We start from the raw sequence: 12,620 nt of genomic DNA, 5'->3' as shown, positions 1-12,620 counted from the left end.
ATCACAGCGGGCTTTGAGCAGCAGCAGCTGCTGGGTGTCCATGGCAAGGGCACCTCCCAGCCCCAGAGGAGGAGGGGGTCTGCAGGGCAGGGCCTTGGGCAGCCAGGGGGGGACCTGGAAGCTCCTGTGGGGATGCTGCTTGCAGGTGGGAGCCAGGGAACAGGAGATCAGCCTGGCAGGGGGAAGCTGGGAAAAGCACAAAATACAGCACCAAATGTCACTGAGTTCACAGGGGCGAAAATCAGACCCTACAAATGGGACTTTCTCCCCCTGACCCTTCCTAGGAAGGAAAAATTCAGAAGCAGGCAGAGGGTGTGGACAGGACTCAGCTGGAGATGTCCCTGTCCCATCTTCTCAGCACATAACCAATTCCTTTACCATCATTCCCTCTGCTCTGCCCGTGGAAGGGGACACCTGAGTGGCCCCTGCAAAAATCATTTAAGGGCTGCTCTTGTGCTCTGTTCCATTCCTAAAGGGCAGCTCTTGGGCTCAGGCAAGGCTTACCATGGTGAACAACACAGAATCCCCTGTGCTGGCAGGGCCTGGGCACATCTGGGGGCTCTTGGGCCAGTGGTTCTGGAGGGTGACAGCCACTGGAGTCTGTCCTGAGCCAGGAAACTCTTCTGGGGGTTCACAGAGTGAGTTGGTGAGATCCTGTAGTCACCCAGGCACAGGTTCAGCTGATGGAGAAAACAAAAATCCTTCAGGTGAAAACAATAAACCCTTTGCAATGGCTTCACTTCCTCTTGCTCTCTCTCAGCTACTTTTCCTCCCCATTATTGTACTGGTTCTTTTTATTTTTTTTCCCCACATGGTCTTCTGACTTTTCTATTCGACTTTTTCCATCTCCCTTTCTTTTTTTTCCTCCTTTTTATGCACTTGTGTTGTTTTTTTCTGTGCAAGCCACAGCCCACATTTCAATTGCACCTTACCTGGCACGTGTGTCTACACTTTGTGGACAGTATCACAGTCTAGGTTGTGATTTACATGCATTGGTGATGTGCTCCCATTTCTTCTCTCCCTTTTTTTTGGAGAAAAAATAAATTTATATCTAGTTTTTCTTAGTGGCACCTTCATATTAAAAGATTCCACACAGCTTAAAGTGTTACCTAATGTGTTTTCTTTCTCCTATATTAAACAGTGGCCACTGCAAAGGGACACACAGGGAAAATGGTACCAGCAGTGCTGCCCATCCCTGTCCTACATGAGCCAGTGCTGGAGGAGGAGCCCAAGATCAAAAACCTCTCCAGACAAGGCTGACAACACATTTCATCCTCTCTGCAGCACCTTCTCCCCCTGCCCAGCCCTTTGGGACCACCACAGATCACACCAAGGAGGTGGCATTCCAGGAAGGAAGCCTTCACTTATACTTCCATCATGTTTCCAGCCCTGACAGGAATGTATTTATTTAGAAATGAGAAATGAGACTGTGATCTCATGTCTGGGGTGAAGCAGGTCCTGACAAGTCACGTAAAACTGTTCCTGTTACTGCAGGGACCAGAATAGCAACACCCAGCCCTGGGCTCTGCTAGTGCATGGATTAGCTTCAGAACAACACTTTGGGAACATACCCTGGGAAGAGCAGGGTATTTTTCGTTCCCAAAAGGTCCTTATGTATTAAGATAAAGGGGGGGGGGAGTGAAGAGGAAGATGGGCAAAACATGCTGTGCACAGTTCTTCCAGCACCCTTGAACATTCCTGGTGATTTTCCAGCCCCTTGCCTCTCTCCATGGAAGGAAGGCCCTGCATCAGTCCCAGGAGTTTCACAAAATCTCTCTCTTTTACAAACATCTCTCCATACCTTGAATTTACCTCCCAGTTTCCTCTGGTTCTTGTGTTGGGAGACTCTCACGCAGAGGTGCTGGATCCCAGCTCCCAGGGAGTCTCCCCCTCTCCCTCTTGGCCACACTGGCAGGAGCAACAGCAGGTTTCTTGGATGTGCACCCCCAAAACACAGAGCTTCTCATCTTCAGTGGGTTAAAAAGTCACTCTCTCCTCCCAGGTAACAAGTGACAGGACACGAGGAAACAACCTCAAGCTGTGCCAGGGGAGATTTAAATTGGATATTAGGAAATATTTCTTCACCAAAAGGGTCGTCAAGCACTGGAACAGGCTGCCCAGGGCAGTGGTGGAGTCACCATTCCTGGAGGGATTTAATAGACATGTAGATGTGGCACTCAGGGACAAATACACTAAACCATCAAAGGGTTTAGTGGTGCCCTTGGCAGTGCTGGGGGAATGGTTGGACCCAACGATCTTAAAGATTTTTTTCCCCACCTGAATGACTCTGTGAAAATACATTTAAAATAAAGCCAGGGAGTATCCTGAAACAAACTCCCTGTTCCCATTTATCCTCCTAAACCTCGAGCCTGACATCCCTTGCCTGGGGAAAACCTTCTCCCAGGCGGTGTAGGGGCTGCAGCCCGGTGTGCTGCACACCAAACCCTGATGGAAAAAAAAAAACCCAAATCCCCAAAAGCGGCTGTTCCTGGCACAGCCCGGGCGCGGGGGGACGGGGACCGGGCGCTGCCCGAGCAGCCCCTGGGCGAGGTTGGGCTGAGCCGGGCGGGGGTCCCGGGTGCGGGGCGAGGGTGGGACGGGAGCGGGACCCCGCAGCCCCGGGGCCGGGGGCCACTAGAGGGCAATCGCGGCGTGTCCCACGCCCCGAGCGGGCCGGGACCGGGGGGATGCCGGGGGACAGCGAGGGATGCGCAGGGACCGCTCGGTGCCCGCAGGGACACGTCAGGGCGCCTCTGTATCCTGAAGACTTTAAAAAAAAAAAAAAAAGTATTTTTTAACTGTTCTGCTCTGCTCGAGCGCTGCAGGCGGGTAAAGAGGACATACCTTCAGGATCTGTGCGGCATCCAGGGCATTGCAGACGCTCCCGGGCTGTTGCAGGTCAGCACCACCACTGCAAGACAAAGCAGAGGGGCAGAGCCCCAGGTGAGCTGCTTTTTATGCCCTGCTGATTAGGCTAATTCAAGGAAAACCTGCTCCTGCCTAAGGTAGGCAGGTGTCAGCTGTTGGTTTCCATCGTGATAGAAACACTGAAGCCACTCTTTCTGGTGAGGTTGGTCTCTTCTCCCAAGGGACAAACGACAGGACAAGAGGAAACAGCCTCCAGCTGCACTAGGAGAGGTTTAGATTGGATATCAGGAAATATTTCTTCACCAAAGGGCTGTCCAGCCCTGGCACAGGCTGCCCAGGGCAGTGGTGGAGTCACCAATCCCAGAGGGATTTAAAAGACCTGTGGATGTGGCACTTGGGGACATGGGTTAGTGGTGGCCTTGGCAGTGCTGTGTTAACAGTTGGACTCGGTGATCTCAGAAGGCTTTTCCAGCCTAAATGATCCTATGATCTGCCTCTAATTTTCACGGGGATGCATTTCCTTGTTCCCACGACATACCCCATCACCCCTCCATGGGATACTCCCTTTGCCCCAGACCTGGATGCCGCTGGTCCCAAGGACAACCCTTTGCTCCCAGCAATCCTTTGGGAAGGGATCTGCCCTGCTGCTTCCCTCCAGCACCCCCTCGGCGACACGGAGGGGCTCCCGGGGGCAGCCCCCCAGCCCTGCCAGCTGTGTGCTTGGCCGGTCCCCAGCTCCATCCCCTTCTCCCGGGTGCCACCAGCCCCTCCGTTTATCAGGCTGGAGCGGTGGGAGATAGGCAGGGAGGCCGATAAGCCCTCAAGTGGCAGCGTGCTGTAAACATTCCCACTGGTGCTGTTAGATTAGAGCGCTGGGAAAATGCCTCCAGCCCCCCGGCCCACCAGCACAGCGGGCCGGGGCCGGGGGGCTGCACAGCTGTTGAAAAGCACAGAAGGAGGAGCTGTGTAAGGGCTGAAGTGCTTCATGGCAGGCTGCAGGGCTGGATGCTGCCTCCCAGGGTACCAGGGCTTGGCAGGAGCCTTCCCAGAATTCCTAGGAGAGATGTTTTGGCATCCAACACCGCAGCCAGTCTCAATCTGCATCCACAGGCGGTTTTTTCCCCAGCTGGGAAGAAAACTCACTTCTCCCTCTCTCCATCTCCCAGGCTACTGGTGGACAGAGGTCTCAGCTGGCTGGAAGCTCTGACTGTGTGTTTTAGGTCTTGTGCAGGAGTTCTGCTCTGCACACAGACCTCTCTTCACACATACCTGGAGGACTGGCACAGAGGGAAAGGCTGTGCTTCTCCTTTCATCATCACCTGCACCCATTTTAAACCCATTTTCTACCAGTAAAAACAACTGATCACAAGCAGCTTTAGCAGATTGCACCCTGCTTACTCTAATTTGAAGTGGAGTGAGGAGGGAAAACTCTTCAAGCAACGTGGGGCTCTTTCCTTGCAGCACCTCCTGTGTATGAGCTCAGCTGGAGCTGAGACCCTGCCACCCCCCTAAATTTGTCTAGATTTGGGTCTGGAAATGCTGGTGGTCATCAGGGTTCCTGGTATTGGGTTTGTCAAAATGAGATTTATCAGCAGAAACGTCCTCAGCCAGGGCACACCATCAGCAGTGCCACTGCTGGACAGGCACAGGAGTGCCCAAACTGAAAATCCCCCTCCAGCTGGCACCCCAAGACCAGGCAACTTGCAGGTATCAAAGCCAGGTGGTTGCAGGGTTCACAGAAACCTGACACAACTCCTAAATGCCCCAAAACAAAGCCTTGGTGGGCGTTGGATGGAAGACATTACCTGGCACCAGAACAGCACTGTCCTCTCCCAAACACCCAGGGAGTGGAGGCTGGTCCATGGATCACAGGGAACCTGCCCTGGCTGTATTTTCCTCTTCAAAGTGAAAAGTTTTGAATGTTTCCTCTGATTTCTCTTCCTCCTTGTCAGGGGTTGAATCCAGCTGCCCTGAAGGACAGTGTTGGGATGGATGGAAGCAATGCTACTGCAAATGGGAGCAGAGCAGATCCAGCCCTTGCAGGCAGGGACAGAGCTACAGCAGCACACAGGACGTACAGGGTGTTATGTGTCACCAGAGGTGCGCTGTGCTGGCAGGGCAGTGGTACCTGGAGGAAGAGCACAGCCTCCCCTGCCAGCAGTGGGCAGGGGGGCACAGCCTCGGGATGCCCTTCCCAAGCAGACAGAAAACAGAAAGCTGAGAAACAGCTCCAGGTGGAGCTGGAAGGACAAAAAGCCAAATTCAAATCTACCCGTGGAGGCAGCAGCACAAAAGGCAGGAGAAAAGGGTGCTCCCAAAGCAGCAGGGGAAGGAGAGGGGATGTACCCCTGCAGAGCCCATGGTACCTGTGGCCTCTGTGGGATCCCCAGGTATCCTCAAGCACTGGGTCTGACATCCCTGTGCTGGGGAAGGGAGGTGGGAAAACACCTCCTGCTCTCCCTCCCATCCTCATGCACCTTCCCAGGGACCGATCCTGACACAGTGTCACCTTTTCTTGTGCAGCAAACCAGCCTGAGGAGGTGACAACGTGGCCAGGTGACAACTGTGGGATACAGGAGCAGCACTGGCTCTGCTGGCAAGAGTCACTTGGAAGGAGGGGACAAGGTCTCAGAATTCCCATGGGAATGGGCACTGTTCACCCTGTCTGGCAGCAAGCAGCATCCCTCTCTCCTCCCCCCGTTGCTGTGCATCCCTCCTGACCCGCCGAGGATCAGCATCACCCTGGACCTCCCTCTCCAAGGGGTGAACAAGGAGCAGATCTGTCTCACCAAAGTTCTCTATCCCCTTATTCCTTTTACTCTTTAGCCTGAGAAGGACCCTGAAACTCTCCTTGTCTCAGGAATATCCTCCAGCAGTGGGTCAGGGCTCAGCAGGGCAGTCGCAGCTGCCTTTCCGAGCCGCTCGGAGGCAACCTCACCTCCCATTCCCATTCCCAGCATCTCCTTGGCCTTCAGGCAGCTCTCAAAGCTCCCAGACAGGCAGCACTGAGCCATGGGAACCTCCCACTCCCACTTTCTCCCTAATATTTCCACAGTGAGTAAATCTCCATCCTTTTAGGGCTCTCAAATCTATTATTTTTACATTTGCAGTGGATTCCCTGGCCCTGTTATTAATGAAAACCTCCAGGAAAGCTCCTCAAATACAGCTTTGACTTTCTGCCCAGGACCTGTGGACAAGGGGAAAAAAAAAATAAGGCAACATTAATAAAGCAGGAGGTTTCTATTAAGTCTGAGGGACTGGACTCTCTGGCTTTCTTGGATGCTGAAATCCTCTAGTGCAGGATAAATCTTATACACTTCATTTTCCCAATCTCTCCTTCAATATATTTTAAGAGAACGCTGCAAGTATCAGGGTAAATAATGTCCTAACTGCAAACGTGGGGTCTGCAGTGGTGTGGGGTCAGGCTGTGGGCTGTGGCATCCTCCACAGTGGGCTGCCTGTGGTCTCAGCCCTCTCTCCCTGATCGGGGGGTTGAGCTCAGAGAGGTTTTAATTAGCTGTGAATACAAATAACAAGCGATCCCACCGAGGCCGGGGGAGGAAGCGGGGGAGCGAACACGGGGACGTGCATGAGGTCACCAAATATGCAAATCCACGAGCTCTGCGAGCAGCACCACCTTGGTGTGAGCAAAGCTCCCCCAGCCCTCCTCTCTTCCAGGCTGTGAGGGAATTCTCCATTTGCTGGGCTCTGCTGTTGCCTTTGCACAGCACCTGCTCCTCGGACCTCTCTGCTCCTCCTGAAGACGCCGGGTTTCCTCGGAGAAAGCTTTTGCTGCAGAAGGAAAGGGAGCAAGTCCAGGGGGTCCTGCGAGCCCAGGGTCAGGCTGGGAGATGACTTCCCTCCGCTTTTATGCCTTTTAGTGCCCTGCAGAGCACACTGAGCGGGAGCTAAACCCAGCAGCTGCAGCACAGGCAGGGCAGGGAGAGCCTTTGTGGCTTCTCCTGGCACCAAGAGCTCCCACGAAGCCACCGGGTCACATTTTACCTGGATCCTGGCACCTCCCTCCCCTTGGATTGCTGTGCATTGCTGGGGATGGGACTGCTCTGCTTGCAGAAGACATGAGGAACAGACTGTTGCCTCAGGCCACTTCAGAGAGTAAATACAAAGGACTTGGCTCGCTAGAAAGACGTGACCTTCCTCGGAAGCAGGAGCTTGCATGTCCTGCAGAGTCGCTGGTGCTGATGGGTTTAACCCAGCTGGACTCTTGGGTGTTGCTATAACACAAATGCTGATGCTTTTGATAGTGCCAGAGTAGTAGAACTGTGTTATTCCTGCCTGGAAAATGCCAGGCCAGTCCCAATTTGCAGAGGCAGCAGAGTTCAGCCAGCACGAGGCAGGAGCCTTGAACTCGCAGCATCCCTGTGCTGACACACCCCCCCCAGCCAAAGGCCCTGCAGTGAGTGGTAACTGAGAGCAGGGGATGGCACAGAGTCAAATCAATAAGATCCAGTGTAGTTTATAAGGCAGATCTGGGGCTTGAGAAACCAGCTGTGAAAGGCTCTGGCCCAAAGTCGGGAATGCAGGGCTGGAAAGCACCATTTGGATGAAAACACCAATCCACTGGCAGTTCTGAGTAGCCAAAACAGGGATAGTTTGGACTATCTATCCAGTTCAGAGGCCACCTAGTCTGCAAGCACAGCCCAACCCTCTCAGCAAAATCAAAGTACATAATTCACAAACCAGCTTTAAACCTCTCTTGGAAAGCCAGAGCAGCCCTGCCCTGTGACAGGCTGCATTTGTCCTACAGAACACCCAGGAATCAAGGTGTAATTGCACCATTTTTAGATACAGAAGTTAGGAAGACCACCTTCTCTAGCTGAAGTTTCCTCTAGTGGAAAGATGCATCCAGGAACAGCACTGGGATGGGCAGTTGTAACTCTTGGATGGAGATGAGGCATTCTAGGGCTGGAGCAGCATGGATCCAATCCGTCCCTAGGACTGCTAAAATTGCAGTAGGTTCTGGCTGTTCCCATCTGGATGGTAGGAAAAAAATTCTCCCCTGGGAGGGTGGGGAGGCCCTGGCACAGGTTGCCCAGAGAAGCTGTGGCTGCCCCATCCCTGGAAGTGTCCAAGGCCAGATTGGATGGGGCTTGGAGCAACCTGGGCTAGTGCAAGGTGTCCCTGCCCAAAGGGATTGAAACTAGAAGATCTTTAAGGTCCCTTCCAAGCCAAACCATTCCACGATGCTGTGAACAACTCACATCCTCGGTAGGTGAGGCTTGAAAGAGGTCCCTGAAGAGATGACGGAGCTTCAGTGCTGGGAAATCATCACCCCACATCCCTGAGGTGGCTCAGCCAGGTAGGACCAACAGCGTGGAGAGGCATTTCCTCTCTGTGGGAAGCTCTGGGAGGAGCTGGGTACTGGATCACTCTGGCTCCATCCCCCCCCCCATGGTTTTACAGGTCCCAGCAGCGCTCACACTCAGGGCGAGCACGTGAGTTTAGGGGAGGGGGCAGAGAGAACAACTCCCTGCCAGTGGCCAAGGGTAATAAACACACTCACTAACCACTTTTCAGAATACACACATAATAATGTGTGGTATTTATACTTTTACCAGCCCAGTGGGACCTTGGCAAGTAAATCAGATTTTCCCACCCTGACCCAAATAAATGTTCAGCAGTAGAAATAACAGATTGCCTTTGCCTGAAATCACCATGTGCTCATTCCAGGGGGATGTCAGCTGAGCAATCCTCCCTCCTCTGGACCACTTACACCTTGCAAAGCTTCCCCTCTTCTTCCCAAGCTCTATAAGGACCCACTCACGTTGGGCCTGATTCAAATTCCACCAAAGCTGGTGGAAAGTCTTCAACTGGCTCAAGCAGATTTTCAACAATCCCTTGGACATTAAAATACTGAAAAGGATGGGTAGGAAGAGTCCAAACTATTCTGATCCTCCTTAGAAAAATCCTCGACCACATTTCAGACCCAATCCCTGAAATGTCCCTCCATTAGAAGTGGACACAGGAGAGTGATCCCCAGGAAACAAATCCTCACCCCCCACACTAACCCCCAACCTCTTCCTCCCACGGCAGGGTACCCTTAAGGCTGCATTCTCATCAAGACTTTCCCTCTTGCTCCTTCCCATGTCGTCTGGAGCCACCAAGCCACAAAGTCACAGCAGAACTATTTCTCACCTTTTCCTATTACCACAACCAAGCTTCTCCCTGGTGCTTCTGGAGCAGACATTTCTATTCTCTACAGGGTATGGGCTTGGTAGGATGACAAATGGCAACTGTAGGTGGTCTAAGAGGTCCCACATAAAAGTTTCCTCCTGTTGTTGCCTCCCAAAACCTGTCCCATACCTGAGATAGGCATCCTTTAAAACCCTCAGGAGCTCTGCAGGCTTCAAGGCCCTTGGCCTGGCCAGAGCCTAAGGATGAAACAACTAAAATGGTTTCCTCTGCGATGTGTGGAGACCTCAGATGGTCCATCTCAGGCTGGTGGTCCCCTGCCACTCCCAGCCTGAAGGATCATCATCTCAGTTCAGGGTCCATAACGCTGACAACAGGAACAGCTGTCGGCCCCTCCCGGGCCCTGGATCAATACTTGTCCCAATCTCGGCGTTCGATGCCATCAATTATTTATCTCTAATTGGATTGGATTCTTCCTTGGTCCCACTGAATCAATTAATGAGCATTTGCCATCAGAGTTCTTGGTGTCCTCCAGAGAGACTTGTCACAGCAGCACCAGGGGAAACTGGAGCGGGAAAGGTTGGGAGGAGCAGAAAGGAAATCTCGTGGGGGCTCTTTCTTTGCAGGACAGGCTCAGTGGAAATGGCTGCCAGGCATCTGTTTTGGAAGAGGAGTTCCATAAAACCTGTGTTCTCATTACAAGACCTCTGCTTGAAAACCAAAGCTCCTTGAGATCCATGTGAGATGTGGAGAAGACTGAAGTCACAGAATCAGAATCACAGAATGATTTGAGTTGAAAGGGGCCTTAAAGATCACCTCATTGCACCCCCTGCCATGGGCAGGGACACCTTCCACTAGCCCAGGTTGCTCCAGGCCCCATCCAACCTGGCCTTGAGCACTTCCAGGGATGGGGCAGCCACAGTTTCTCTGGCAACCTGTGCCAGGGCCTCACCACCCTCACAGGGAAGAATTTCTTCCTAAAATCTAATCTAAACCCCTTTCACTTTAAAGCCATTCCCCCTTGTCCTGTCACTCTTGTAAGAATTCCCTCTCCACGTCTCTCATAGGCTCCCTCCAGGTACTGTTAGTCAGCACTGTCCACTCTGCATCTCCATCACTTTCCTCTTCTGCCTGTAAATAATTCCCCACCCCACCCCTGCTGTTATCATCTCCTACTGCTTTCCAAGGCTCCTTTCCAAGGGCAGCAGCCATCCCTCCTGTAACCCTCCCAGTGGGCTCGGGGTGGAGGATCACTGCGAGGACACGCAGTCGGGGAGCAGCGACCCACTGCACACCAGCAGCTGCCTTTGATAATGAAGGATCTCCGAGAATTTCAACGTTCTCATTCTAAGCTCTGACAATATTTAAGCATGTGTTAACAGTTTAAAGAAGCAACCCACTAGAGGAAGTCTCATTTGTCAGGAGCAGTTGCTCTAAATTTCATCATAACTGAATCAAGGCAACCCAGAATGGAGCCGGTTAGAGCGAAGACAGGAGCACTGATGGATGGTTCACACCAGCTGCTAAAATGGTCCTCTGAAAGCTCCTCGAGCTGAGGTTCTGCAGACCAGAGCCAGTGACTCCTGAGGAGAAGCAGGGCAGCTTGAGGAAGGCTGAACTGCGTTTCTGAGCTGCTGTGCAGAGCCACACATCAACACAAAGCCTGACAGCGACGCTCCTCATCCCCCAAATCATCCTCAGGAAATCAAACCGTGGGCTGCCACGGACTGTGATGGCTGCAGAGGCTCAGATATCACCTTCAGAAATGCAGCACAGCTTCTGGACCTGCATACTTCAGATAGAAGAAAATCCTCCACCGTTGCAGGTCCAGGAGATCTCCACAGTTCAGAGCCTGCTCTGCATTTTTAGCAACAAGACCATGAAATACCCTTGGAGCCCCTCTGTTCCTGATGCCTTGTACTATGGATAACTTAAATCCTAAAAAAAAAATAAATTTTTTAAATTGTAAAAGTCAGACCAGTGGTCCTAAAGAATTGTTTAATGCTGCTGTACCTGCTAAACAGGAGAATCAGCAAATACACCACAATGAGTTATTCCTACATGCTGAAAACAAGAAGGGCCATGGAGCTTAGCTACTAACCAGGCCAGGCAGGGAACTAAGTCAGCAAGTCACTCCTGGAGTTATTCACAAGTTTAGTTCATCTGTCAGAGGAAAATGAGAAAGTTGAGGCTCTTTTGGGGCAGCCAGCTCCCAGTGAGAGGCAGGAGAAATGGCAGAAAGTTCCTTCACCAGTCTGGGTTTGCCATAAATCAAAGTATTTCGGTATGACTGCATTGAGACTGGCCAGCTTGGAAATATTTTAGAACTTCATGATATAGGACATGGGATCTTCCTCCTATGGCATGGCAAGTGCAGCAGGGACAGGGATTAAACTTGATGTTCCATGTAAAGAGCTGTGTCCATGATAGGAAGAGATGGCTGGGAATAGAGAAGACACTCACCTGAGACCGTCACAGGGTTGAGCAGAGCTGGGACCTGCTGCTCTCAGTGCCCCAGTTCCTCACTGGCTCAAGCCTGCACTGTGTGTTTAGGGTTTCCACGGAGCTTCAGCGCCGAGCAACACCCAGGAGGGCACAGACATTATTCTCCCTGTGGGGGAGTGTTTCCTCTGTCCCATCATAAAGCTTTTAAGCACCCTCAGCAGCCTTCTCCACGCTGATTTTCAGCAGATGTTGTGCTAATGAATAACACTGTAATCTCAGTGCCTTAATATAGTGCTGGGGTGTGATAAGTCTGAAATTGCTGTCATCATCGGGGCGAGGACGCTCTGGTCATTGTTCAGAACTGTCCTCTCATGATGATTACATGAAGGGGAATGTAGTTTCTTCCACCTACTCCCACTCTGCTTCCAAATTTAAAGCTGTTCAGGCATCAGATACTTCTGTTTTTCTAAGGGTTTAATAAGAGGCCAGGATGCAGATGTTCTGATAAAGCCGTGACAAATTGCAAGGGGAGAAGTCATATTAAACCTGACTGGTTACAGGATGAGGGGCAGAAAAGGGCCCCAGTAGTTCTGCTGAACCAGCTGCTACCTCCAGTGTGGGCAGAGAAGATGGCTCACAACTCCAAGCTGAAAGCCAGAGGTTAAACACTGGATTTGAGGGGCAAACACACGGGTGAGGGGATGGCTCGGTTCCCACGTTGGCATCTGGGGATCTAATCAGCAGAGAGATTAGAACCAGAGTAGGGAAAACCCCGGGAGAACCTGCCTAGTGTGGAGGGTGGCTGAGCAGGGTGGGCATCCCAATGGGGCTGTGCAGCTTCCCCCTTTGGAAGGGTTGGGAACAGATGCTCTGGGCAGCTCTCACTGTTGATGGTGCCAGGATGGTTTGGCAGCTCCCTGGACATCTCCCACCAGGCCCAGCTGAAGATTGTAAACCACATCCTGCTTTTAAAGGGTCTAATAAGCATCTCCACATGGCCCATAGAATCATTTAGGTTACAAAAGCCCCCTAAGACCATCAAGCCTAAGACCATCTCCCCCAGGCCTGCCAGGGCCACCACTGACCCATGTCCCCAAGTGCCACATCTACACGGCTTTTAAACTCCTTCAAGGACGTGGCAGCTGTGCCAGGGC

Source organism: Manacus candei, unplaced genomic scaffold (genome assembly GCF_025592945.1).
Source record: "Manacus candei isolate 608988 ecotype Guabito, Panama unplaced genomic scaffold, ASM2559294v1 h1tg000064l, whole genome shotgun sequence".
NCBI classification, from domain to species: Eukaryota; Metazoa; Chordata; class Aves; order Passeriformes; family Pipridae; genus Manacus; species Manacus candei.
Note: the sequence above shows the minus strand (reverse complement) of the source record.